Source organism: Choloepus didactylus, chromosome 13, assembly GCF_015220235.1.
Source record: "Choloepus didactylus isolate mChoDid1 chromosome 13, mChoDid1.pri, whole genome shotgun sequence".
Lineage (NCBI taxonomy): Eukaryota > Metazoa > Chordata > Mammalia > Pilosa > Megalonychidae > Choloepus > Choloepus didactylus.
The window spans coordinates 8,463,622-8,487,875 of NC_051319.1; positions in this window are offsets into that span (position 1 = coordinate 8,463,622).

Sequence of the window (24,254 nt, forward strand, 5' to 3'; positions counted from 1 at the left end):
ATCAAATTTATTTGGAAAGGGAAGATGCCTCGAATTGCTAAAGACACTCTAAAAAAGAAAAACGAAGTGGGAGGACTTACACTCCCTGACTTTGAAGCTTATTATAAAGCCACAGTTGCCAAAACAGCATGGTACTGGCACAAAGATAGACATATAGATCAATGGAATCGAATTGAGAATTCAGAGATAGACCCTCAGATCTATGGCTGACTGATCTTTGATAAGGCCCCCAAAGTCACCGAACTGAGTCATAATGGTCTTTTCAACAAATGGGGCTGGGAGAGTTGGATATCCATATCCAAAAGAATGAAAGAGGACCCCACCTCACCCCCTACACAAAAATTAACTCAAAATGGACCAAAGATCTCAATATAAAAGAAAGTACCATAAAACTCCTAGAAGATAATGTAGGAAAACATCTTCAAGACCTTGTATTAGGAGGCCACTTCCTAGACTTTACACCCAAAGCACAAGCAACAAAAGAGAAAATAGATAAATGGGAACTCCTCAAGCTTAGAAGTTTCTGCACCTCAAAGGAATTTCTCAAAAAGGTAAAGAGGCAGTCAACTCAATGGGAAAAAAGTTTTGGAAACCATGTATCTGACAAAAGACTGATACCTTGCATATATAAAGAAATCCTACAACGCAATGACAATAGTACAGACAGCCCAATTATAAAATGGGCAAAAGATATGAAAAGACAGTTCTCTGAAGAGGAAATACAAATGGCCAAGAAACACATGAAAAAATGTTCAGCTTCACTAGCTATTAGAGAGATGCAAATTAAGACCACAATGAGATACCATCTAACACCGGTTAGAATGGCTGCCATTAAACAAACAGGAAACTACAAATGCTGGAGGGGATGTGGAGAAATTGGAACTCTTATTCATTGTTGGTGGGACTGTATAATGGTTCAGCCACTCTGGAAGTCAGTCTGGCAGTTCCTTAGAAAACTAGATATAGAGCTACCATTCGATCCAGCGATTGCACTTCTCGGTATATACCCGGAAGATCGGAAAGCAGTGACACGAACAGATATCTGCACGCCAATGTTCATAGCAGCATTATTCACAATTGCCAAGAGATGGAAACAACCCAAATGTCCTTCAACAGATGAGTGGATAAATAAAATGTGGTATATACACACGATGGAATACTACGCGGCAGTAAGAAGGAAGGATCTGGTGAAACATATGACAACATGGATGAACCTTGAAGACATAATGCTGAGCGAAATAAGCCAGGCACAAAAAGAGAAATATTATATGCTACCACTAATGTGAACTTTGAAAAATGTAAAACAAATGGTTTATAATGTAGAATGTAGGGGAACTAGCAGTAGAGAGCAATTAAGGAAGGGGGAACAATAATCCAAGAACAGATAAGCTATTTAACGTTCTGGGGATGCCCAGAAATGACTATGGTCTGTTGATTTCTGATGGATGTAGTAGGAACAAGTTCACTGAAATGTTGCTATATTATGTAACTTTCTTGGGGTAAAGTAGGAACATGTTGGAAGTTAAGCAGTTATCTTAGGTTAGTTGTCTTTTTCTTACTCCCTTGTTATGGTCTCTTTGAAATGTTCTTTTATTGTATGTTTGTTTTCTTTTTAACTTTTTTTTCATACAGTTGATTTAAAAAAGAAGGGAAAGTTAAAAAAAAAAAAAAAAAGAAAAAAGACAAACAAGGAAAAAAAAAAAAGATGTAGTGCCCCCTTGAGGAGCCTGTGGAGAATGCAGGGGTATTCGCTTACCGCACCTCCATGGTTGGTAACATGACCACAGACATAGGGGACTGGTGGTTTGATGGGTTGAGCCCTCTACCATAGGATTTACCGTTGGGAAGACGGTTGCTGCAAAGGAGAGGCTAGGCCTCCCTATATTTGTGCCTAAGAGTCTCCTCCTGAATGCCTCTTTGTTGCTCAGATGTGGCCCTCTCTCTCTGGCTAAGCCAACTTGAAAGGTGAAATCACTGCCCTCCCCCCTACGTGGGATCAGACACCCAGGGGAGTGAATCTCCCTGGCAACGTGGAATATGACTCCCGGGGAGGAATGTAGACCCGGCAACGTGGGATGGAGAACATCTTCTTGACCAAAAGGGGGATGTGAAAGGAAATGAAATAAGCTTCAGTAGCAGAGAGATTCCAAAAGGAGCCGAGAGGTCACTCTGGCGGGCACTCTTACGCACACTTTAGACAACCTTTTTTAGGTTCTAATGAATTGGGGTAGCTGGTGGTGGATACCTGAAACTATCAAACTACAACCCAGAACCCATGAATCTCGAAGACAGTTGTATAAAAATGTAGCTTATGAGGGGTGACAATGGGATTGGGAATGCCATAAGGACCAAACTCCACTTTGTCTAGTTTATGGATGGATGTGTAGAAAAATAGGGGAAGGAAACAAACAGACAAAGGTACCCAGTGTTCTTTTTTACTTCAATTGCTCTTTTTCACTCTAATTATTATTCTTGTTATTTTTGTGTGTGTGCTAATGAAGGTTTCAGGGATTGATTTAGGTGATGAATGTACAACTATGTAATGGTACTGTAAACAATCGAAAGTACAATTTGTTTTGTATGACTGCGTGGTATGTGAATATATCTCAATAAAATGATGATTAAAAAAAAAAAGAATACACACACACACACACACACACACACACACATATATGGGTAATAGTAAGAATATAATAGCAAATGGAAAAAAATACATTAAAATGTGCAATAGCTCTAGTTATCAGGGACAGGGAAATTAAAACCACCCTGAGATACCACTGCATACCCAATAAAACAGCTAGAAGTAAGAAGATGACAATATAAAGCATCGGTGAGGACACAGAGAAACTTGAACTCCCATATGTTGCTGGTGGAGAATGTAAAACATTCCAAACACCTTGGAATACAGTTTGGCAATTTCTTATAAAGTTAAACATACACTTATTGTATGAGCCAGCAATTCTACTTCTAGATTTTTACCCAAGAGAACTGAAAACATATGTCCACAAAAAGAGTTGAGCATGAATGTTCATAGTGGCTTTAATCATAATAGCTTAAAACTGGAAACAATCCAAATGTGTTCATCACTGGATGAATGGTGAGCAAATTATAGTATATTCACACAATGGAATACCACTCAGCAATAAAAAGGAACGAACTACTCATGTGTACAACAATATGGATGAATCTCAAAACTATTATGCTGATGGAAAGAAGCCAGGCACAAGAGAGTATAAATTGTATTATTGTAATCAAGAAGTTAGGATTTAAGAAATGATTATTATGATTACTGCGTCAATATACAGGTATTTCTTTTTTACTTACAGTGTATTAGAAAGTAAATGCCTGAAATTGCTGAACTGTAATCCAGTTGCCTTGATCTTTGATAATGATTGTAACAAAGGCCACCCCCTAATGTCCCCTAATGTTAATGCAGAAAATTGAGTCAGCTCAGAACTAACCATTGACTTGTGCTTGTAATGGTTACTTTAATTCTAGCACAGCTCCTCTCCTTTACATTTGTAAATTGTTTCTGCTTGTACTTGTTATTGAAATAATAACATCCATCTCTCCTTGTTTCTGCTTATATTTGTTATTGAAATGGTAACAACTCCAGCTCCCCTTGTTTGAATCCATAAAAACCTTGAACTCCTTAGACTCGAGGAGACAGATTTTTAGGCTGGTAGGTCATCTGATCTCCTGCTTCATGCCTAGCAATAAATTCTTTCTCTATTTGAAACCCTGGTGTCATGAATTGGCTGTTACGTACATTGGACAGAGAACCCATTGCTTCTGGCCCAATCATTATTGCATTTATAAAGTTCTCAAGCAGGCAAAGCTTTCTGTAGTGACAAAAATCAGATCAGTTGTTGCCTGGGAAAGAAGGGGTGGGTGATTGTTGCAAATGGCTCATGAGGGAATTTTCTCTCTAATTTGATTAGGATAGTGGTCATAAGAGTATATATATTTTATGTATATATACATAAGAGTATATATACATAAGAATATATACATATTTTTAAAACTTATCAAACTGTTTACTTAAAATGGTTGCATTACAATGAATGCTAATTTTATTTCAGTAGAGTTGAAAAAAGTTTAAATAGACCAAAGAGAAATAATAACCAAATGCAATTTATGAACCTCAATTGACTCCTGATTTGGCAGAAACAAAGCTATAAAAGATATTCTTAGAATTATAGGGGAATTTTGACTATGGCCTGGTGTATTAGTCAGGATTCGCCAGAGAAACAGAACCAACAGAGAATATGTTTATGATAAGGAATTGGCTCACTTGGCCAGGGGGCTGGCAAGTCTGAACTCCATAGGGCAAGCCACAGTCTAAAAACTCCAATAAAGGTGAAGTTGAAGTCCTTAGTCCAAGTTCCCTAGGGGAAGCTGGCTGGCTGGACATCCTGTAAAGCGCCAATGTTGAAGGTGAGGTGGAAATTCTCCTGACAGCTGAAACCCTCAGTTCCGACTTTTCTGACCTGCAATTGATTGAATCACCCTCATTACTGAGGGTAATCTCCTTGGTTAAGTAGATGCAATTGATTGATTGTAGCTGCAAATCCTATCTATGAAATGCCCTCACAGTAGCTAGTAGGCCAGTGTTTGACCAAACAACTGGACACCATAACCTAGCCCATCTGACACATGAAATTAACCACTACACCTGGCTATTAGACAACACTATAGAATTACTGTTAATCTTCTTAGGTTTGATAATCGCATGTGGTTTGGTAGAAGCGTGTCCTTATTTTTAGGAGATGCATGCTGAATTATATAGGAACGAATTGTCATGATGTCTGTGACTTCCTTTCAAGTGGCTTAATAAAAACAAAAAACATGTACATACACTTACACAGAGAGGTGAAGGAAATCTGGCAAATATTACTAATTCTTGAAGAAGGTGGAGGGCATAGATATAAATTTTCATTGTACTTTCAACATTTCTGACTTTTCAACATTTTCCCACAACTTTTCAAAATAATAATAAAAAGTTGGGGAAGAAAAGTTAATGTTGAGATGCTGTGGCTTACCCCACAAATTCTTCCTTAGAAGATATGAAGACACAGCTCAGGTTATGATTTTCTCTAAATTCCTCGAAGTGCCTGTTTGGAACAGAATTCCAGAACAATCAGCATTATACATGTGAGCAGTAACATTATGCTGACATGGGATGCCCTGCTTGGGGCTTTGCTGGCCTTCTGGCTTCCTTGGCTGGTTGCTGGGGCAGGGAGGGTCCAGCTGATGAGTCCCCGGGGCTGGGGTGCAGGGGTGAAGGGAGGCTGGGGCCACTGCTCTGCTGCCCCTCATGGAAGGGAAGTGAATGGTTAACTAGCTACCCACCCCCAGCATTCTCCACCTGTTCTCCGAGCCTGCACAGGGCCCTCCTGGCCGAATTCTGCCAACTAAGCTAAAAGCCATTCATAGAAAAAGGCACAGGAGAGACAAGGCCCCCTGATGCTGTTTGGTAAATAGTGAAAACGTGGGTCACATGGATACCACACATATATATGAAAATGTCTGCCCTCAGACCTAAAACTCACTGGCACTCTGAGACACTGACCAGAGCTTCAGGTGTGTGGGGTGCTGGGTAGGTGAGGTCTTGGAGGTAATGGGGGAAGGGTAAGAAATCCGGAAGTCCTCCGTTAAGAACGTGCACCTCTAGAAGACAGGAAGTGGAGGGGAGCCAGGGAGGGGAGGGCATATGGGATCTGAGGGGCAAGGAAAGAGAGAAGCTGTGAGGTCCAACACCTTGACAGGTGAGGGTGCTGAGTTCAAGAAGAATGGGTGGTAGATAGTGTGATATACTACAGAAATGTTCTGGAGGATAAGGACTGGAAAAAAAAAAATCACTGGATCAGGCACCTTGGTGGGCATTGGGATCAGGCAAGAGTAATTCCCCACGTTTGGAATGGCAGGGGGGTTTAAGGATTACATAGAAGGGAAGGAAGGGGACGCAAAGGGAACAAAGAAATGTTTTCAAGAAGTTTGGTGTGGTACTGTGATGGCTACAGAAGAGGGCAAATGTTGGGCAGGGAGAGGGTTTTGCTTTTTGGTGTCTGGACACCTGAGACTCAGTGAAGGAGGTGACAGGATAATAAAGAGAGTAAGGATGGAGGGATGAGATCATAACTCATCATGGAGGGCGGCTCAGTGAAAAGAGACTTCTCTGAGAGGTGAAGGAAGGAGAAGTGGGGCAAAGATACGGAGGTGTTTTAAAGTACGAGTAGGTCATCGACAAAGCACTCTCCTTACACATCTTTAGAAGAGATCGGAAAGCATCAGCCTCATGATATGTGTCAATGTACATCTAGACCTACTTCTAATGATAGTTAATTTAGGAAGAAAGTCCAAAGGGAGAGAGGGGAAACAAGGAAATGGACAGATATGTGGATAGTCCAAGATGGACATGGAGTGATGGAAAGAAATGAAAAAAATGGAAAAGCAGAAAGATACGAAGAAGAAAACACATAAAAAAAATCAAGAGATGGACAGAGGGTCACACACACAGATCCTAACTGAGGCAAAATGGACTCAGTGGGTCAAAGAATCACCGACTTTCAAAGTTTGACACCCTGTGCCCTTCTAGGGTCTTTTTAGTTTATCACTGTTTTTGCCTTTTAAAGTCACCTTGCTTTCTTGTATCTCTCGGGCAAACAAAAGTCACGTGGTCTGTAGTCATTATAGCCAATGCATGTATCTAAGTTCTTTATATCTGGTTTAAAAATATTTTTCTAACTTGACTTGGATCTATTCCCATCGGGAAGGGACTAGCAAAACAGGTGGATCAACAAAGCCAAAGAAAGTTTGTTTTATAAATAGTTATTGACCTTCTCTGTGCCAGACATCATCTTAGTGCCCATACTAAACAAACACCAATAAGATGAGGCTCTGTCCCTGTTTCAAAATGGTTCAGGACCTGGGCCATGATTTGGCTGGTGGGAAAGTCTCTTCTGAGGGGGCATGGACAACAGGCTCCAAGGAATGTATGTGAGCTGTGCAGGCACAGAGCTCCTGGAGGGAGGGACTTTAAAGGAAACCTTCAACTGTGACTCTGCCTGTCCCAAGCTGGTGCTGACATAAGGCTAAAGAGGCCAGGGAGGGCTCTTGTCATTCCTGTGGCCATTTACCATTAGCCAGTCCCTGTGGTGGCTGCACAATGGGTTCTGCCTCTCCAGCTTCATGAGGAGTTATTACCAACTGTGGTGGTTTGGAGCTGTAGGTACCTCCAGAAAAACATGTTCTTAAATTTGATTCATTCCTGTGGGTGTGAGTCCATTGCAAATAAGATCTTTTGATGAGGTTACTTAAGTTAAGGTGTGGCCCTCCTCATTCAGGATGGGTCTTAATCCTGCTACTGGAGTTCTTTATAAGAGAATGAAATTCAGACACAGAGAAAGAGAAAGCCACAGGAAGCAAGAGGCTGAAATACTGAAACAGAACCTGGAAGAGAAGGGAGAGACCAGGAGACACTGCCATTGTGCCTTGCCCTGTGGCAGAGGAGCCAAGAATCACCAGCAGCCCCAGAATGCCACAGTCTTCAGAGAGAAAGCATCACCTTGACAATGCCTTGATTTCGACATTTTCCCAGCCTCAAAACCATGAGCAAAGAAATTCCCATCATTTAAGCCAAACCATTTCATGATATTTGCTTGAGCTGCCTAGGAAACCAAAACACCAATACTTGGGGCTGTAAAAAGGCTTCCTTCCAGAAATACACAAACAAGGGAAATAATATTGCCCTCTGAGAATCAAACCTAAAAAATTCACACCCTAAGCAGACAAGCATGCTAGGAACATGGCATGCATCCCCAGGAGTTGTGCCTTTTACATGCTGTTCCCTCTTCTGGAATGCCCTTCCCTTCATCCTCCACCTATCAGAATCCTACCACCTTCTGAGGCGCAGTTAAAATACTGCCTCCCCTGTACCCTTTTTTCCTGACCCTCTCAATCAAAATTAATCACTCCTTTCTCTGGACTCTAAAAGTACTATGTTTAGCTTTGTTGTTGTTCATATTTTATTCTATCTTGAAGCAGAGTTTGTGGCTACAGGTGAGTCCCCCCTACTACATTATAAACTCCTTGACCTTAGGAAGTTTTATTCAATACTTGGTGCATATCATGGGTGTTTTGTAAATGTTGTTAAATGAAAGCTTGAGTGAAAGTGGGATAAACCCGTCACTATGCACAGAAAGGGCCGGAAGTCAATGCGGGTAGAGCACATTACTAGAAAGAATGCATTCTCATTAGTAGCCAATCACAAAAAATCACACATAGATTTCAATTGATAGTATACAATGTTTATATACTTTTCCCGGGAGAAGTCTGTCCTACATTGGGATTCCTAGAAACAGAGCCTTTGATGGGGGATTCTTGTGCACGTGATATACTGAGGAAGTGCTGTCAGGAGGAGGAGTGAGGGGAGAAGGATGAGGGCAGGGGTAGTGCTGACAGGGAGGCAGTCTCAGCAGAGTCCAGCTTCAGCCTGAGCCCACAGGGAGCACTGGAGCATGAATCGCAACATCGAGTTGGTGTCCTGTGAGGCAGAGGCTGAACTTCAGTACCCTCATGTCGGCTTCACCCTGGCTAGGGGTTCCCCTGAGGGTGGGCATAAGCTCCCATTGGCGGAGGGCAATTCCCCGGATTTAGAGCAGCTGTGGGCCGCTGGCAGCCAACAGTCCCTGTGACCACAGGCTGGCTGGAGTGGTTTGGGAAGGGAACAACATCTCCAAAGGCCCTTGGGTCCATTCGGAGTCCACCTCTGAAACATCCACAGGGGCTCCCCTTCCCCTGTCATCAACCCTCTTCCCTCTTCTCTTTCTCTGCCAGTTCTACGAGGTCCTGGTTCCAACCAGAAAGGGCCACAGGGAATTCATGCAGTGATAGTTCCTTATCGCTGAGGTCAAATTCTTTGGAGAGACACACCCACAAGAGAAACAAACATTTCTCTCGCCAGTACTGTTCACCATTCATCGTGACCTTGAAGTGCTGTTAAGCTGAATGATCTCCTTCCTGCCAGGGGTGAGAAGGGGAGGGATTATGGGAGATAGAGGTGACCAACAGTCTCCCACTGTTCACATGAGGACACTACCTTGGGATTCTCCCCAGTTGGTGAAAGAGAAATGAACATTCCTGCAACCTCATGATACCAGTTAGGATTCAATTTAAGCTGCTGTAACAAAGAGATCCCAAATCAGATATTTAAGCAAGCTGGACATTTTTCTCTCACAAAACGGCCTGGAGGTAGACAGCTGAAGGCTCTCCAGGGACCAGGGACCAGACCGGCCCATTTTGCTGCATTGCCATCCTCAGCAAGCACGTCCATTTCACAGTCTACAGCGGCTGCTCCAATCTTTCCACCGCACCTGCACTTCAGCCAGGGGAAGGGGGACGCACTAGAGGAGCCCATTTATTTTATGGCAAACATAGCTTCCACTCACATCCCACTAGCCAAAAATGAGCCACATGGCCACAACCAGTTGCAAGGGAGATTGGGAGGTGTGGCCTCTCCCCAGACAATTTTAAGCCCAGAGAAAACTCATAAGTTCTCTTGTTAAAGGAGAAATGGGCAGCCCTAATATCTCCCACTCTACCCTCCATCCTCAAATAGGATCTGCTCCTTTGCTGTCTCTACAGTCTTGTGTTTGTTCCATGTCCCTGATGAGCCTGTCGTCATGAGGGCTGGCTGCTGAGGTTCTAAGTGTCTAGAAGACAGAACACAGCCATTTACATTGCTTGCGGGGGGTCATGCATGAGATGAGCTTAGCGGGTACTGATAGGCTCCTGAAAGGTTGAGTCTAAATCCGTTTTTGTAAATAAAAACAATTTTCTATAATTTATTTGAAGCACTTGCCTAAATAAAAAAATATTTTTGTGAATCTTTGGTAAAATGAATAATTTTTTAAGATTGGCCTTGCCTTAATCTGTCTTTCATGTAAACATGAAATTATATTCTTAGCTTGGTGTGGGGCTGCCTTCTGCACTTAACTAGGTCCTTTGGTTCCCACTGCCGGCAGCTGTGGTCCCAAAGAGAGACTAGGTCATGGGTTTTATTTCCTCTTCAAGGCCAACTATTCCAGGTATCTATTGCTGTATTAAAAAAACACCCCCAAACTTACTGTTTAAAAGTTGTTCAAAACAACAACAATCATTTGATTATCTTTCATAAACTATGGGGTCAGAAATTAAGGAAGGGCTTGGCTGGTCACTTCCAGCTGAGGGTCTCTCATGTAGTCATAATCAGAATAGGGAGGGGCTGAAGCAGCTGGGGCTGGCCCAGCATCTCTCCCTCTTTCTTCGTGTAGTCTCAGGACCTTATCTCATGCTGCTTTCTTTCTCCTCATGGACATCATAGCATGACAGCCCCAGAGCAGACAGACAGCTCGAATGGTGGCTGAAGGCTTCCAGAAAGATTTTTTCAGTGAACAAGGTAGAACTGTGTTTTCTGACTTAGCCTTGGATGTCACACAGTGTTGCTTCCACCATACTCACAGAAGCCCACCAGTTTCAACAGCAAGGCACATAGACGCTGCCTCTTGATGAGAAGCACATTAAAGTTGCAATATAAGAAGAGCATGTGAAATGGGAGATGTTCCAGCTATTTTAGGGGAAAATAATCTGCTACACCAACTTTGGTCAATTAAGAAAGCTCCAGAAAATGTGAGTGGGAATCAGTAATAGCACTCTTTGGTTTCCTAACCTGAAATTTCTAAGCATGCTGGATTTTACTAATTTCTTTGTGATTTGGAAAAGAACAGCATTGGTCTGGAGAGAACTAGATTTAATTCAGACGAGAAGAACCTGCTAAAGTCGCTACCTCCTTGACTATAAAAGGACACACAGCAGCAACAGCAAACAGGAGCATCTGGAAATCGTCTGTGCAAGGCTCTGAAACTGGCCACAGTGATTTTTAAGGAGGAAGCTACTGGAAGCCAGTTTTCCTAAAATACAATCATGCTGGTCAGACTTATTTGGTTACAAGAAACAGAAAGCCAGCGAAGGGGTTTGTTGTAAGATACACACATGTGGGACATAGAGGAAGGTTGAGATCTCAGTGTTATTCAGTTACCTATAGGAGAGCCTTGCCCATTAGCTGCATGGTCATTCTCTCAGAGGCAGGTCTCTTTGCTTTTCTCTGAATAAATGTAGGCCATATTGTCATCTTGACTGACCAGTGCCCTCTACTTACTCATAGTTTCTGCTCTTAAGATTTATTTACATATATCCAGTATGGCAGCTCCTCAGCTTTCCTTGCCTTCTTTCTGATCCTGCACGTCTATTTCAGCAAACTGCCTCAATCTCTTGGTTCCTAGTTTCTAACTGAGCATCTGACTTTCTGTGTCATATTTTTGAACCTGGCCACACAGGTCATAATCCTCTTCCAGTAAGGGTGATTAGTTTGTCCCAGTTGGCCCAGGACTTTTCTGGTTTTAGAGTTGAAAGTCTTGTGTCCTGGAACCCCTTCATTACCAGCAGACCAGGATGGTTGGTCACACAACACAATGTCCATGCAAAGATGGCCCTTGGGCCAGTTGCCCAACTCAGGACAATCAGTCAAGAGAAAGCTGGGTCACCTGGTGTTCAGGAAGACCACTGTCCTTCAGAAGGTGTGGCTGGGGTAGCTTCTCTTGAGGAGGGGGTATGAGCTGGGCCAACAATGATCAAACTCTCCGATTAAATTGATAACTAGGTGAATTACTCATTAGAAGGGAAGGAATGAAGGCTTTATAAGTAGACGTACAACAGTCTGATGGAGTAGAAAGAGCAAGGAAGTAGGAGTCAAAATACCCAGGTTCCTATCCTGGCTGTGCCATTGAGTGGCAACAAAACCCAGAGTCCAGACAACTCATCTTTCTGAGTCTCAGTTTCTCCATCTGTAAAATGAAAGGATTAAACTGGGACTTGCTTCCTTTTTAACTTTTATTCTAGAACCTCAGGTACAGAGGATTGAGTTACTCACACTCCTCAAGACATGGTTCACTATCTTCATTGCTGAAGCAAGTGCCCTCCCTTCTTTCTCTCTCTTCCTTCCCTTCCTTCTTTCTCCATACCCAATGCTAGTGTCTTTTTCCCTAGTAGGCAACCACATCAGTGGAAGTGATATTTATTCTTGAATCAGTATGTAGTTTCTTAAGATAGGAGTATTGTTTTGTGTATGTACTTTTTTTTTTTTTTTAACTGCTTAACTTCCAACATGTTCCTACTTTACCCCAAGAAAGTTACCTAATATAGCAACATTTCTGTGAACTTGTTCCTACTATATCCATCAGAAATTAACAGACCATAGTCATTCCTGGGCATCCCCAGAACATTAAATAGCTTATGTGTTCTCCTTGGATTATTGTTCCCCCTTCCTTAATTGCTCTCTACTGCTAGTTCCCCTACATTCTACATTATAAACCATTTGTTTTACATTTTTCAAAGTTCACATTAGTGGCAGCATATAATATTTCTCTTTTTGTGCCTGGCTTATTTCGCTCAGCATTATGTCTTCAAGGTTCATCCATGTTGTCATATGTTTCACGAGATCGTTCCTTCTTACTGCCGCATAGTATTCCATCGTGTGTATATACCACATTTTATTTATCCACTTATCTGTTGAAGGACATTTGGGTTGTTTCCATCTCTTGGCAATTGTGAATAATGCTGCTATGAACATTGGCGTGCAGATATCTGTTCGTGTCACTGCTTTCCGATCTTCCGGGTATATACCGAGAAGTGCAATCGCTGGATCGAATGGTAACTCTATATCTAGTTTTCTAAGGAACTGCCAGACTGACTTCCAGAGTGGCTGAACCATTATACAGTCCCACCAACAATGAATAAGAGTCCCAATTTCTCCATATCCCCTCCAGCATTTGTAGTTTCCTGTTTGTTTAATGGCAGCCATTCTAACCGGTGTTAGATGGTATCTCATTGTGGTCTTAATTTGCATCTCTCTAATAGCTAGTGAAGCTGAACATTTTTTCATGTGTTTCTTGGCCATTTGTATTTCCTCTTCAGAGAACTGTCTTTTCATATCTTTTGCCCATTTTATAATTGGGCTGTCTGTACTATTGTCATTGAGTTGTAGGATTTCTTTATATATGCAAGATATCAGTCTTTTGTCAGATACATGGTTTCCAAAAATTTTTTCCCATTGAGTTGGCTGCCTCTTTACCTTTTTGAGAAATTCCTTTGAGGTGCAGAAACTTCTAAGCTTGAGGAGTTCCCATTTATCTATTTTCTCTTTTGTTGCTTGTGCTTTGGGTGTAAAGTCTAGGAAGTGGCCGCCTAATACAAGGTCTTGAAGATGTTTTCCTACATTATCTTCTAGGAGTTTTATGGTACTTTCTTTTATATTGAGATCTTTGGTCCATTTTGAGTTAATTTTTGTGTAGGGGGTGAGGTGGGGTCCTCTTTCATTCTTTTGGATATGGATATCCAACTCTCCCAGCCCCATTTGTTGAAAAGACCGTTATGACTCAGTTCAGTGACTTTGGGGGCCTTATCAAAGATCAGTCGGCCATAGATCTGAGGGTCTATCTCTGAATTCTCAATTCGATTCCATTGATCTATATGTCTATCTTTGTGCCAGTACCATGCTGTTTTGACAACTGTGGCTTTATAATAAGCTTCAAAGTCAGGGAGTGTAAGTCCTCCCACTTCGTTTTTCTTTTTTAGAGTGTCTTTAGCAATTCGAGGCATCTTCCCTTTCCAAATAAATTTGATAGCTAGCTTTTCCAAGTCTGCAAAGTAGGTTGTTGGAATTTTGATTGGGATTGCATTGAATCTGTAGATGAGTTTGGGTAGAATTGACATCTTAATGACATTTAGCCTTCCTATCCATGAACATGGAATATTTTTCCATCTTTTAAGGTCCCCTTCTATTTCTTTTAGTAGAGTTATGTAGTTTTCTTTGTATAGGTCTTTTACATCTTTGGTTAAGTTTATTCCTAGGTACTTGATTTTTTTAGTTGCTATTGAAAATGGTATGTTTTTCTTCAGTGTCTCTTCAGTTTGTTCATTTCTAGCATATAGAAACATTACTGACTTATGTGCATTAATCTTGTATCCCGCTACTTTGCTAAATTTGTTTATTAGCTCTAGTAGGTGTATCGTCGATTTCTCAGGGTTTTCTAGATATAAGATCATATCATCTGCAAACAATGACAGTTTTACTTCTTCTTTTCCAATTTGGATGCCTTTTATTTCTTTGTCTTGCCGGATTGCCCTGGCTAGCACTTCCAGCACAATGTTGAATAACAGTGGTGACAGCGGGCATCCTTGTCTTGTTCCTGACCTTAGAGGGAAGGCTTTCAGTCTCTCACCATTGAGTACTATGCTGGCTGTGGGTTTTTCATATATGCTCTTTATCATGTTGAGGAAGTTTCCTTCAATTCCTACCTTTTGAAGTGTTTTTATCAAAAAGGGATGTTGGATTTTGTCAAATGCTTTTTCGGCATCTATTGAGATGATCAATTGATTTTTCCCTTTTGACTTGTTAATGTGTTGTAATACATTGATTGATTTTCTTATGTTGAACCATCCTTGCATGCCTGGAATGAACCCCACTTGGTCATGGTGTATGATTTTTTTAATGTGTCTTTGGATTCGATTTGCAAGTATTTTGTTTAGGATTTTTGCATCTATATTCATTAGGGAGATTGGCCAGTAGTTTTCCTTTTTTGTAGCATCTTTGCCTGGTTTTGGTATTAGATTGATGTTAGCTTCATAAAATGAGTTAGGTAGTGTTCCATTTTCTTCAATGTTTTGAAAGAGTTTGAGTAAGATTGGTGTCAGTTCTTTCTGGAAAGTTTTGTAGAATTCCCCTGTGAAGCCATCTGGCCCTGGGCATTTATTTGTGGGAAGATTTTTGATGACTGATTGGATCTCTTTGTTGTGTATGTACTTTTAATTTTCAAATATTATATTATGCCACAGATTCATCTGGTTTCTAACACTTTTTGCTCAGCACCATTAAAAAAATATCTCCATGGTGCTGGCTGTTGGTCTCTAAGGTTCCTTTCATGGTGACATTTTATGACCATTGTCAATATTGCAGGATGCTCTGTTATCAGAATTCTTGCAAATTTGAATCAAATTATTTGTGGGTTTTCTAGAATTATAGAGAGGAGAAGAAAGCATCTTTAATCACCCCAAAGTTGTACAACTTTGTTCTGCATGAAGGAGACCAAATGGAGTAACATCTAGAGGACGTTAACAGGGAATAAATGAAATATTAGATGACAAGAGCAGTTCAGAATGCATCTTTGGGCTCTCTCTTTGCTCTGAGGCCTTCCAAAAACCCACTAGATCCACAGTCCTATGAGATCTCTTGGGGGGAACTCACCTCTGCATGAAGCTTGTAGATGTTCTCCAAGGGGAGCAGGGAGGTAGAATTCCCTGGCACTTGCTCACGTTTCACCAGGCACAGAAAAGGGTGGCAGCTGCCTAAGACCCCATCCAGAGAACCATCTAAAGTAATGCTTATGTCTTCAAGCTTGAACTCTTCTCCCCATCACTGCCAGTATATGTGGCTCAGAAGATGGAGGAGACCCAGATGGCATCCTGCCCAGAGAGGTCCTGCAGTTATTAGCAGAGTAGTGTCTTGATGGATGAGAAGTTCTCTTGGTGGCTACAGAAGCCATGTGGTGCCTGGGAATGTGGCCCCAGGTGGGGAGCAGCTGTGGGGACCAGCTCCTCGTGTCACTGCCTGACTACAGCTGGGAGAATGGATTCCATTTCAGGCAGAGTGATTCACTCTGGGTGGCCTCCTTCTTCCCCTCCCACGTTAGCACCATCAAGAACACTGCCTGGGAGGCAGCGCCAGGGGCTGAGAAGAACGTAGCTACCTTTGGAGGAAACAGGCCTTGCCGAAGGAGGCTTTTCTCCTCTCACCCATGTTTCTGGCTCAACAGTGTCTTATCTCCATTCAGGCCCCTCTGCAAACTGGCAAGATCCTTCACGCTTCACTGCTGAGACCCAGGAAGTTAGGGCAGGAGTGCCTTATGTTCTCTCATGGGACAAATTTCCTCATCTAAACTTTTTTTCAGAGGTACATCTTGATCCCAGGCCATAATTATTTCTGTTCATTTGAAGAGGCAAAAACAAGCAAACAGAAACACACCCATATAGCAAAGACATGCTGTGTTTTTCAGCCCCGCTCTCCACATCTGGGCAGATATTCAGCATTCACATGCCTGGTTTCCATCTTGTGTTTATGAGCTTCCCAGAGGAGGAGGCAAAGGAGCTTTAGGATTATGCACACACTTTACCTGACTCCCTTTGTAGCAACTGGGCTTAAGCAGACCCTAATAGTCAGAGAAGGTTCTCCTTTGCTTTCAGGACTAGATATAGCTCACCCAGCTGCACCATGGACCCAGCTCCTCAAGTATCCAGGTAAAAAAGTTAAAGAAACTTAGCAAGATAAAATGTTTATAGTTAATAGTAATTGCACTTACTCTGCTAAGTGCTCTCTCAGTATTATTTCACCTGATCCTTAAAACCTTATGAAGTAGGTACTATTATTAGCCCTTTTATAAATGAGGAAACTGAGGCTCAGAGAGTCTAAGCAACTGACTCAGGTTACACAGCTAATAACTGGTGGATCCAGAATTTGATCCCAGGAAAGACTCCAGAGCACGTGTTCTTAACTACTACACGAGCATAAGTTCACAACATGCACACACACACATGAATGAGATGATGTACATGTGTGCCCTCGGGTTTACACAGAATTCAGATTGTTAGGAGTGGATGTCATCTTATAGGTTACCTAGTCTCTGACCCTTCCTCTAATTTGATTTCCACAATATGCCTTAGAAAAATAATTCTCAAACTTTAGCAAGCATCAGAACTGCCTGGAGGACCCGTTAACACTCTGGACCTCACTGACAGAAGTTCTGTTTCAAAGGTCTGCAGTAGGGCCTCCCAAATTTTCATTCCCAACAAGTTTCCAAGTCATGCTGATACAGCTGGTCCTGGGGCCACACTTTGAGAACCCCCACATTGGCGCCAATTGGACAGGGTGCAGCCCATAAGATGCAATGCAGTGTTGTTACTTAAAACTTTTTCAGTGATGTTGATGAGGTCTGGACAAACACATTCTCAGGAGGAGCATTCCCATGAAAGTCACACTTACTCTTTAATAACTCTCTTTGGCTCCCAGCAACAGAGCCAGATTGTGGTAGACAGGACTCTAAAAATGTACCCACTGCCAAATATTCCATACTCCATGGCTCCTAGAGCTTGAGAATGTGACAAAATCTCACTCCTGTGATTGTGTTATGTGATGTGGTGGAGTTGATTTTAAAAAGGAGGATTATCCAATCACATTCACTGTCCATGGCTGGTGGTAGCAGAAGAGAAAGGCAGAATGGGAAGTCAGAGAGATGCAAAGCTTGAGAAGGACTTGAAGAGCCAAGACCTCTTGCTTGTTTGAAGATGAAGGGGGCCATGTGAGAAGGGACACGGGCAACAGGACTGAATTCTGCCAGCAACCTGTATGAACAAAGAAGCAGATTATTCCCTAGAGCCTCCAGATAAGAGCCCAGGTCGGGCGATACCCTGATTTCAGCCTCGTGGGGTCCTTAGCAGAGAATCCAGTGGTGCCAAGGCAGACTTCCAACCCACAGAGCTGGGAGCTAATAAGTGAGTGCTGTTGTAAGTCACTAAAGTTTGTTACACAGCAACAAAAAAAATGAGTACGCAAGTATAGAAAATCCTGAGTTCAGAACGCAGCTACCGCCCTGCCATTCCCTATCCAGGAGATCATGAAACCAAGCGCCAGGCCCCTGGGAGGCTCACGTCAGCGTTGGCTGAAAATATCAGTTGCTCTGACCTAGATTTCAGCTCCAGGGTAACTTTCAGTCCAGTGGGGAAAAAAAATCGAAGTGTTTCAGAGCGCACACCTTGAGAACTTCCTGCCCTGACCTCAGCAGCCACCAGCATGGCTCAAGAACCCAGGCAGATCCCTCGCCCCCAGCGGCATGCCCTTCATGGAAGAACAGTTTTAAAACAGTTTAGGAAAACAGATTATCCTCCTGCACTGCTGCTCAGTCAAACCACATACTTTCCTGTTCCTGAGATTAATCATCTATAAAACAGAAACAATGTCCCTTACCAGCACATTGGGAAACCTGAGCAAGAAGATGATATAAATGCACAGAACCCATACAGCAGTGATCCTACCCCAGATATTCTTGTAACAGAATAAAATCTGAAACGTGACAGGACAGTTTTGATTTCAGCATGACCATAGTATAGCTATGATGATTGCTATGATTCAACCTCCCTGTGTTTTCATTGTATAGGGTGAATATAGTTACCTCCCACCATAGTCAGGTACAATTCAAGTGAATTTAACAGGTCTGCAGCAGATAATTCCCACTATTGAGTTTCTCCCCAAATAGCCCATCTTAATGGACTTATTTAGTAAAGATAGATCCCATAGAGTGGAGGACCCGTGTTTCATCCTGGGCCCTCACTGTGCACAGATCCTCTTTCCACAAGTCCTAGAGGGGATAGCACTGAGTGGCACATGTGGCCTGCCCTCTCTTCTGTCCTTGTTCATGTTCCCTGAAAGCCTGTAGCCCTGGTCCTCCGACAGCACAAAGCTTGTGCCCCTAGCCGCTCCTCCCCGTGGTCATCTGCTTGCTTTCACTGCCCCCAGCACTAATGACCATGTCGTGGAGGAAGCACCTGCCTTGGGCCGGACACTGGGACCAGTCTAGCTCTGGATTTCCGATCAAGGTCAGGAACTGTGTTATGTTCTGACTCAGTTTCCCTGTCGCATCAACTTGGATGCAGAGTTGAGCTCGTGGACCAGTTTCCTCAAGAGTCCATTCACGCCATCCAGATGTTTTCTGGGTTTGTTGATCTTCTCATGACTGCGCAGAGATGGTGTCCAGGGACACAGTGTCCTGCTGTGAGGAGGGGACCCTCCAGCTGCCCTCCTGCTGCTCCTCTTTTCTCCCCCACCCCCTACTACTGACTTTCCACCCCACAGTGCTCTAGGGGTAGAGGAAGCCACCCAGTGTCATTTTGACCCAAATGTCTGGGAAGAAATTCTTTTTTGAATTTTGGAAGACTCAAAGGGTTTCGAGACACACACTTGCAAGCAAGTCTAGCAGATTCCTGATTTTACATCTCATCCAAGCTTAGAGTTTTGTTTTGTTTTATTTTGCTTTTCATGTGCCATGAATGGTTGAAATTTTTGGTACTGTTGCATTATCAGAGAACGTGGTGGTATTTCAAAGTGAAAATGGCCCATATTGTTGTGAAAACAGAGTATAGGCTCATGGCCTAAGCAGCTAAAGTTTTGAAAAATGAATTTGCCGCTTCACCAAACTTCTGTTTAATGCGTTCTATATCACACAGACACACACAATTGGCTTCCACAAAACAATTCACTTCCTGCCACAATGTGTTCGATCAAATGCTTTGTTCACAAACACACGATCAGGCTTAGTTGTGCTTCCCACCACAGCTCTCTGATAACCTCTAAAAAGCATGTTTTTGAGGTTTTTAATGTCATTCTTTATTCATCTTTTTGAACTATGATTATTTCAAAATTACAGTTTTTAACTGGGCATGTGGATTGGTGATTAAAAGCAGGAAGTTTGATGGGTAAGTCTGAAAAAAAGTGAAAATATGCAAGAAACTTAGAAAATTTCAGAACAGCCTGGCATTCTGACAATTATGACAGATTATTGGCCCCGCAGCTTCCGTCGGGAACTTGGCAGTAAAGAGGATGAGGTTACTAATCAATCACAAGAAAACATAGTTGATCTAAAATCTTGCGATACAATTGGACGTCCACATGGACCAAAATTCAAGCAGTATCACAGACTGAACAGTGAAAATTAAATATTTCTCTATGGAAGACTGTATGTTTTCAAAGATGGTGGCAATAATATCTCCTATCCCATATACTCTTCTGCAAAGTGACCTTGACTTTCCTCCCATTGGCAGGTGAGATCTGATTCCACTGGGTTGGCTTAGTGACTTGCTCGAGCAATAGAATGAAGTGGAGGTAATATCCAAGGACTTCCAAGTGATATTCTTGAGATGCTTTGCAGCTTCTACCTGGGACTCTTGGAACACTGGGTCTTGGGATACTCCCTCTTGAAACCAGTTGCCAGTCTGGCCGCTGGGAAAATTTCTGAAGTTAACATATTCAATGCAATAGCATCTATCACTCCCCCTGGTGGTTCTCTGCCTAAGAATCACTTGGGGAGCTTATAAACAATTTCAGATTCATGGGCCTCACCCCAGAATTTCTAATTCACTGGTTTCAGGTGGGGTCCTGGGAATGTGCATCTTTAACAAGAACCCTAGGTTATTATGATATGGAAAACACTACTCCATGTGGACAGGAAGGAAACTTATCTTTTTTTCCTTGGTATTAAATAATTTTAATATTTAAAAATAAAAAAGAATTCCCACATATCTCGGAATAAAATGAAAAATTCAAATAAGCTTTCAAGGCAGAAAACAAGACTTCAGACAATTAGTGGATTATCCACTCAGACTCCCTGCAGTCTGAAAAATAATTAGCCAACATCTTCCGAAATGTCAGGTCTCTGGAAGGCACAGCGCAGGAGCTGCCATTCCGTTTTAGAGAACACAGCCCTCACGGGACTCCAGTACACCACCTGGAGTCCATCTCCACCACTTAGGAACTTTGCCTCCATTTCTGTTTCAGATGGGATCCACTCAAGAGAACAGAGCCCACCAATGATTTTAACAGAGCAAAATTAATATAGGGAATTGGTGAAGCAGATATCAGAGGATCGAAAAGACCAAAGGGAAACATTGAGGTAACAGGAAACAGCTACCACTTATAGGGCTGAGAATTGCTGGAGCAGTTAGGGTTATCAGAACCTAGGGCTTGGAAGGGGTGCAGCCCGGGGAGGTGGGCCTGGGTCCCTCAGGAGTGGGCACCGTCCAACTGATGTCAGTACCTCAGCACAAGGGGACTGGTTCTGGGAGGGTGACAAAAAACTGGCAACTGGAACCAATTGCCATTGCCAGAAGAACTCTTGCTGGGGGGACACCGGCAGAAACTGCAAGCAGTACAGGGTGGAGACAATCCCTTCCTCCTCCTCCCATCTGGCAGCCTCCTGCTATGCCCCCTGTGCAGCGCCTACCAGGGAACCAGCTGTCAGAGCAGAAATGTGGTTTGCAGAGTCCCAGCCCCATCACTGCAAAGCACAGCAGAGAAGTGTGGGTTTGGCTTAATAACTGGCACAACCCACCCCTTTGGGTACTCAGCATCCACACAGACCCTTCCATACATATTTACATTTGTATACCAAAACAAAAGCAACTTCATGCTCTTGCCTAACAAGATGAAATGATCCTTTGTACCAAAAAAGTGCTCTCATCCTCCCAAATGTGAGATTCAAAGTTCCAAGAGGCATTGTATTATTGTATTTATCTCTGGGTAATATTAATTACTCCTCAAATTCAGTCATATTCCCATCTGAATAATCTGTAACCTAAAGACTAAATTACAGAGTTCACCACCAACAACAAGGCTCATATAAAATAATAAGTGGAAAGAGGAGAGGGAGAAGGGGAATTTGGTTTCTACATATGAAGAGTGCTAGGAAGTTTCAGCATTAGTCTCTGCTTTGGTAAGTTAGGCAATCAACAGAGATGGTAGCTCGTGCAGAGCCTCCTTCCCTTCTATCATAGTAGTTTTGTTCATGAGTTCATTGAGCAAGCACTGGGGAGCCTGAGGAAAAAGACTGACTGATATCCACACAGAGCATAGCAATTTGTTCACTATAAATTTATCCCACTATTCACATGGGACACAAATATCTTTACACTCTGCCCATTTTGAGATATCCCCACACCTCTTCACCAGATCTCTTGTTATCAATATCCTAACCCTGTTCTTTCCAAATCCTTGAAATCCAGCCAAACCATTCACCACTGCCTACAAATCAATGTGGATGTGTACTTCTGGCTATCTCTAAGCCCAGACAGACTGGACAACCAAATGTGCCACTTCAAGTTCTGCTCAGTAGGAAAATTTCCATTCACCTCTGTCTTTAGGGACACTCCTGACTGGTGTGGGAATGTTGCAACCATCCACTTCTGGTTGGTGCCAGCATTGTGTGCAGAATTGTGTATAAACCACATTTGAGTTTTGACCTCCTCGGTCAACTAGTCATCAGGAACTCCCCATTAGGTCATAGTTTGGATTTTAGGGGAAGACAAGAGACAGCAGGATTAAGTAAAAGGGTCTAAGCCAGCTTTTCATGTAACCATGAATAGCTTGTGCCAAGTTCTTAAATACCAGTCCCACTTGGTGAAGAATCACTGCTGTACCTGCCTAACCTTGTGGTTTGGAGTCAGATACACCCAGTTCATGGTGGGCAGCTCAGGCCACAGGGTCATTTTAACATCCCATGGTGAGGCATTTGGTCTCTATCAAGGCCTAGTAACAAACCGTGAGTTATTTCTCAAAAGGGGAATAGCTACCTGCAGAAGATGACATAGATTCATTCTAAAACCCTGGAGGTCTGTGTTGTAATTCTATCCAAGTTTCCGGAGGACCTATCTACATAATATCTCTATTTACCATAGACACTTCAGGTATCATTGGGTCATAAGGTGCAAGTGCTTGTGCTGAAGGCTGGATTTGCTATAGGGCCTTCTTTTGCTCTGGTCTACACTCAAAATAGGCAGCCCAATGGGTTAATTAGTAAATAGCTAGAGTAGCACATTCAAATATGGATTTATATTGACTCCAAAATCCAAATTGGCCCAGCAAGCATTGTACCTTTTTTTTTTAGTGGTAGGCAGTCCAAAGTGTTGCGACTTGTCTCTCAACCTCAAGGGGATATCCCAATATACTCAGACCATTGGAGTCCTCAAAACTTCATCATCATAGCAGGTCCTTGAAATTCTGTGAGGTATGTTTCTCACTCTGAGGCTCACATGTGTCTCACTAAACCATCACATTTCTCTTGCTAAGTATTTGCTACTTCCTGCTTATTTGATCCAATAAACATAATGTAATTAATTTCTTGAACCAGTGTGATCTTCTGTGGGGTTGCAAGATGAACACAATTTCAATAGTCTAGATTGTGGCTGAGCACAGGAGAGCTGACATAGCTCTGAGTTAAGACTATGAGGTGTGCTGTTGGTGATACCAGGTAAAAGCAAACAGCCTCTATCAGTCCTCACAAATTGATGTAGAGGAAAAAAGTTGATCCTTAAAAATTAATGTAGAGAAGAGATCATTTGCCAGATCAGTAATTACACAATGGGGCCAGGGACTATGATGGTTTGCCCCAGTTAAGATCCACACCTGGAATATCAGCTACAATTAGAATCACCCCCTGATTTAATTTGTGACAATCAGTCATTCTTCAGGATTTATCTGCCTTCTTCACAGGCCAAATAGGTGAGTTAAATAGGGATGTGATAGATGTCACCACTCACTCCTGTATCTTTCAAGTCTTTGATGGTGATCTGATCTCTGAAATTCCCCCAGGCAAGTGGTATTACTTTTGTTTTTCTATTTTGATAAGGAGGGACTTCTTGGCTTTTCCTATAATAGCCCTCGTATCACAGGTTAGAGAGCCAATGTGGGGATTTTCCAGTTGCCAAATATATCTATTCTGATTTTACATTCCGGAACTGGGGAAATAAACACAGGATAGGTTTACGTGCCTGTCAAACAAGACAAAACTCCATTTATCACCTGACTGCCATAGGCCCCCACTTTGACTTATGGACCACAGTGGCATCTTGGGTCCCCAGAAATTAGTCGATTCACAGTCAGTGTATATCAATCTCCAAAATGTTTGGCCAAAGGGCAGTCTGCCCTTTGAGGAAGACTTGGAGGAAGACTTAAAGTATATACTTGTGGCGGTGTTGCAGGGTTCTCTCTCAAAGGGAGACAGACTTCCCTCCAGTCGGGGGGCTTTGCCCCGCACCAGCCGGCAAAGGAAGAATGTAGGTAGTTTGCAGAGTCCCAGCCAAAGAAAAGTATAGATGGATGTGATTGGAGCCTAGTCACAATAGCTTAATAATCCACTCTGGTTTTCTTGACTGTAAAATGGTGTATTTGTGGCTACACATGGTTATTAGGAAGGTGAAATATGCCATGTATATTAAATGTCTAGAATTGTGCCTAGCCCATAGTAAATGTTCAATAAATGTTAGCTTTTTTTCTTTAAAAATGGCTATTTACCATGTAGACAGAATTTGAGCTTTTGGAGGGAGAGTCTGAGTCAAGGGGA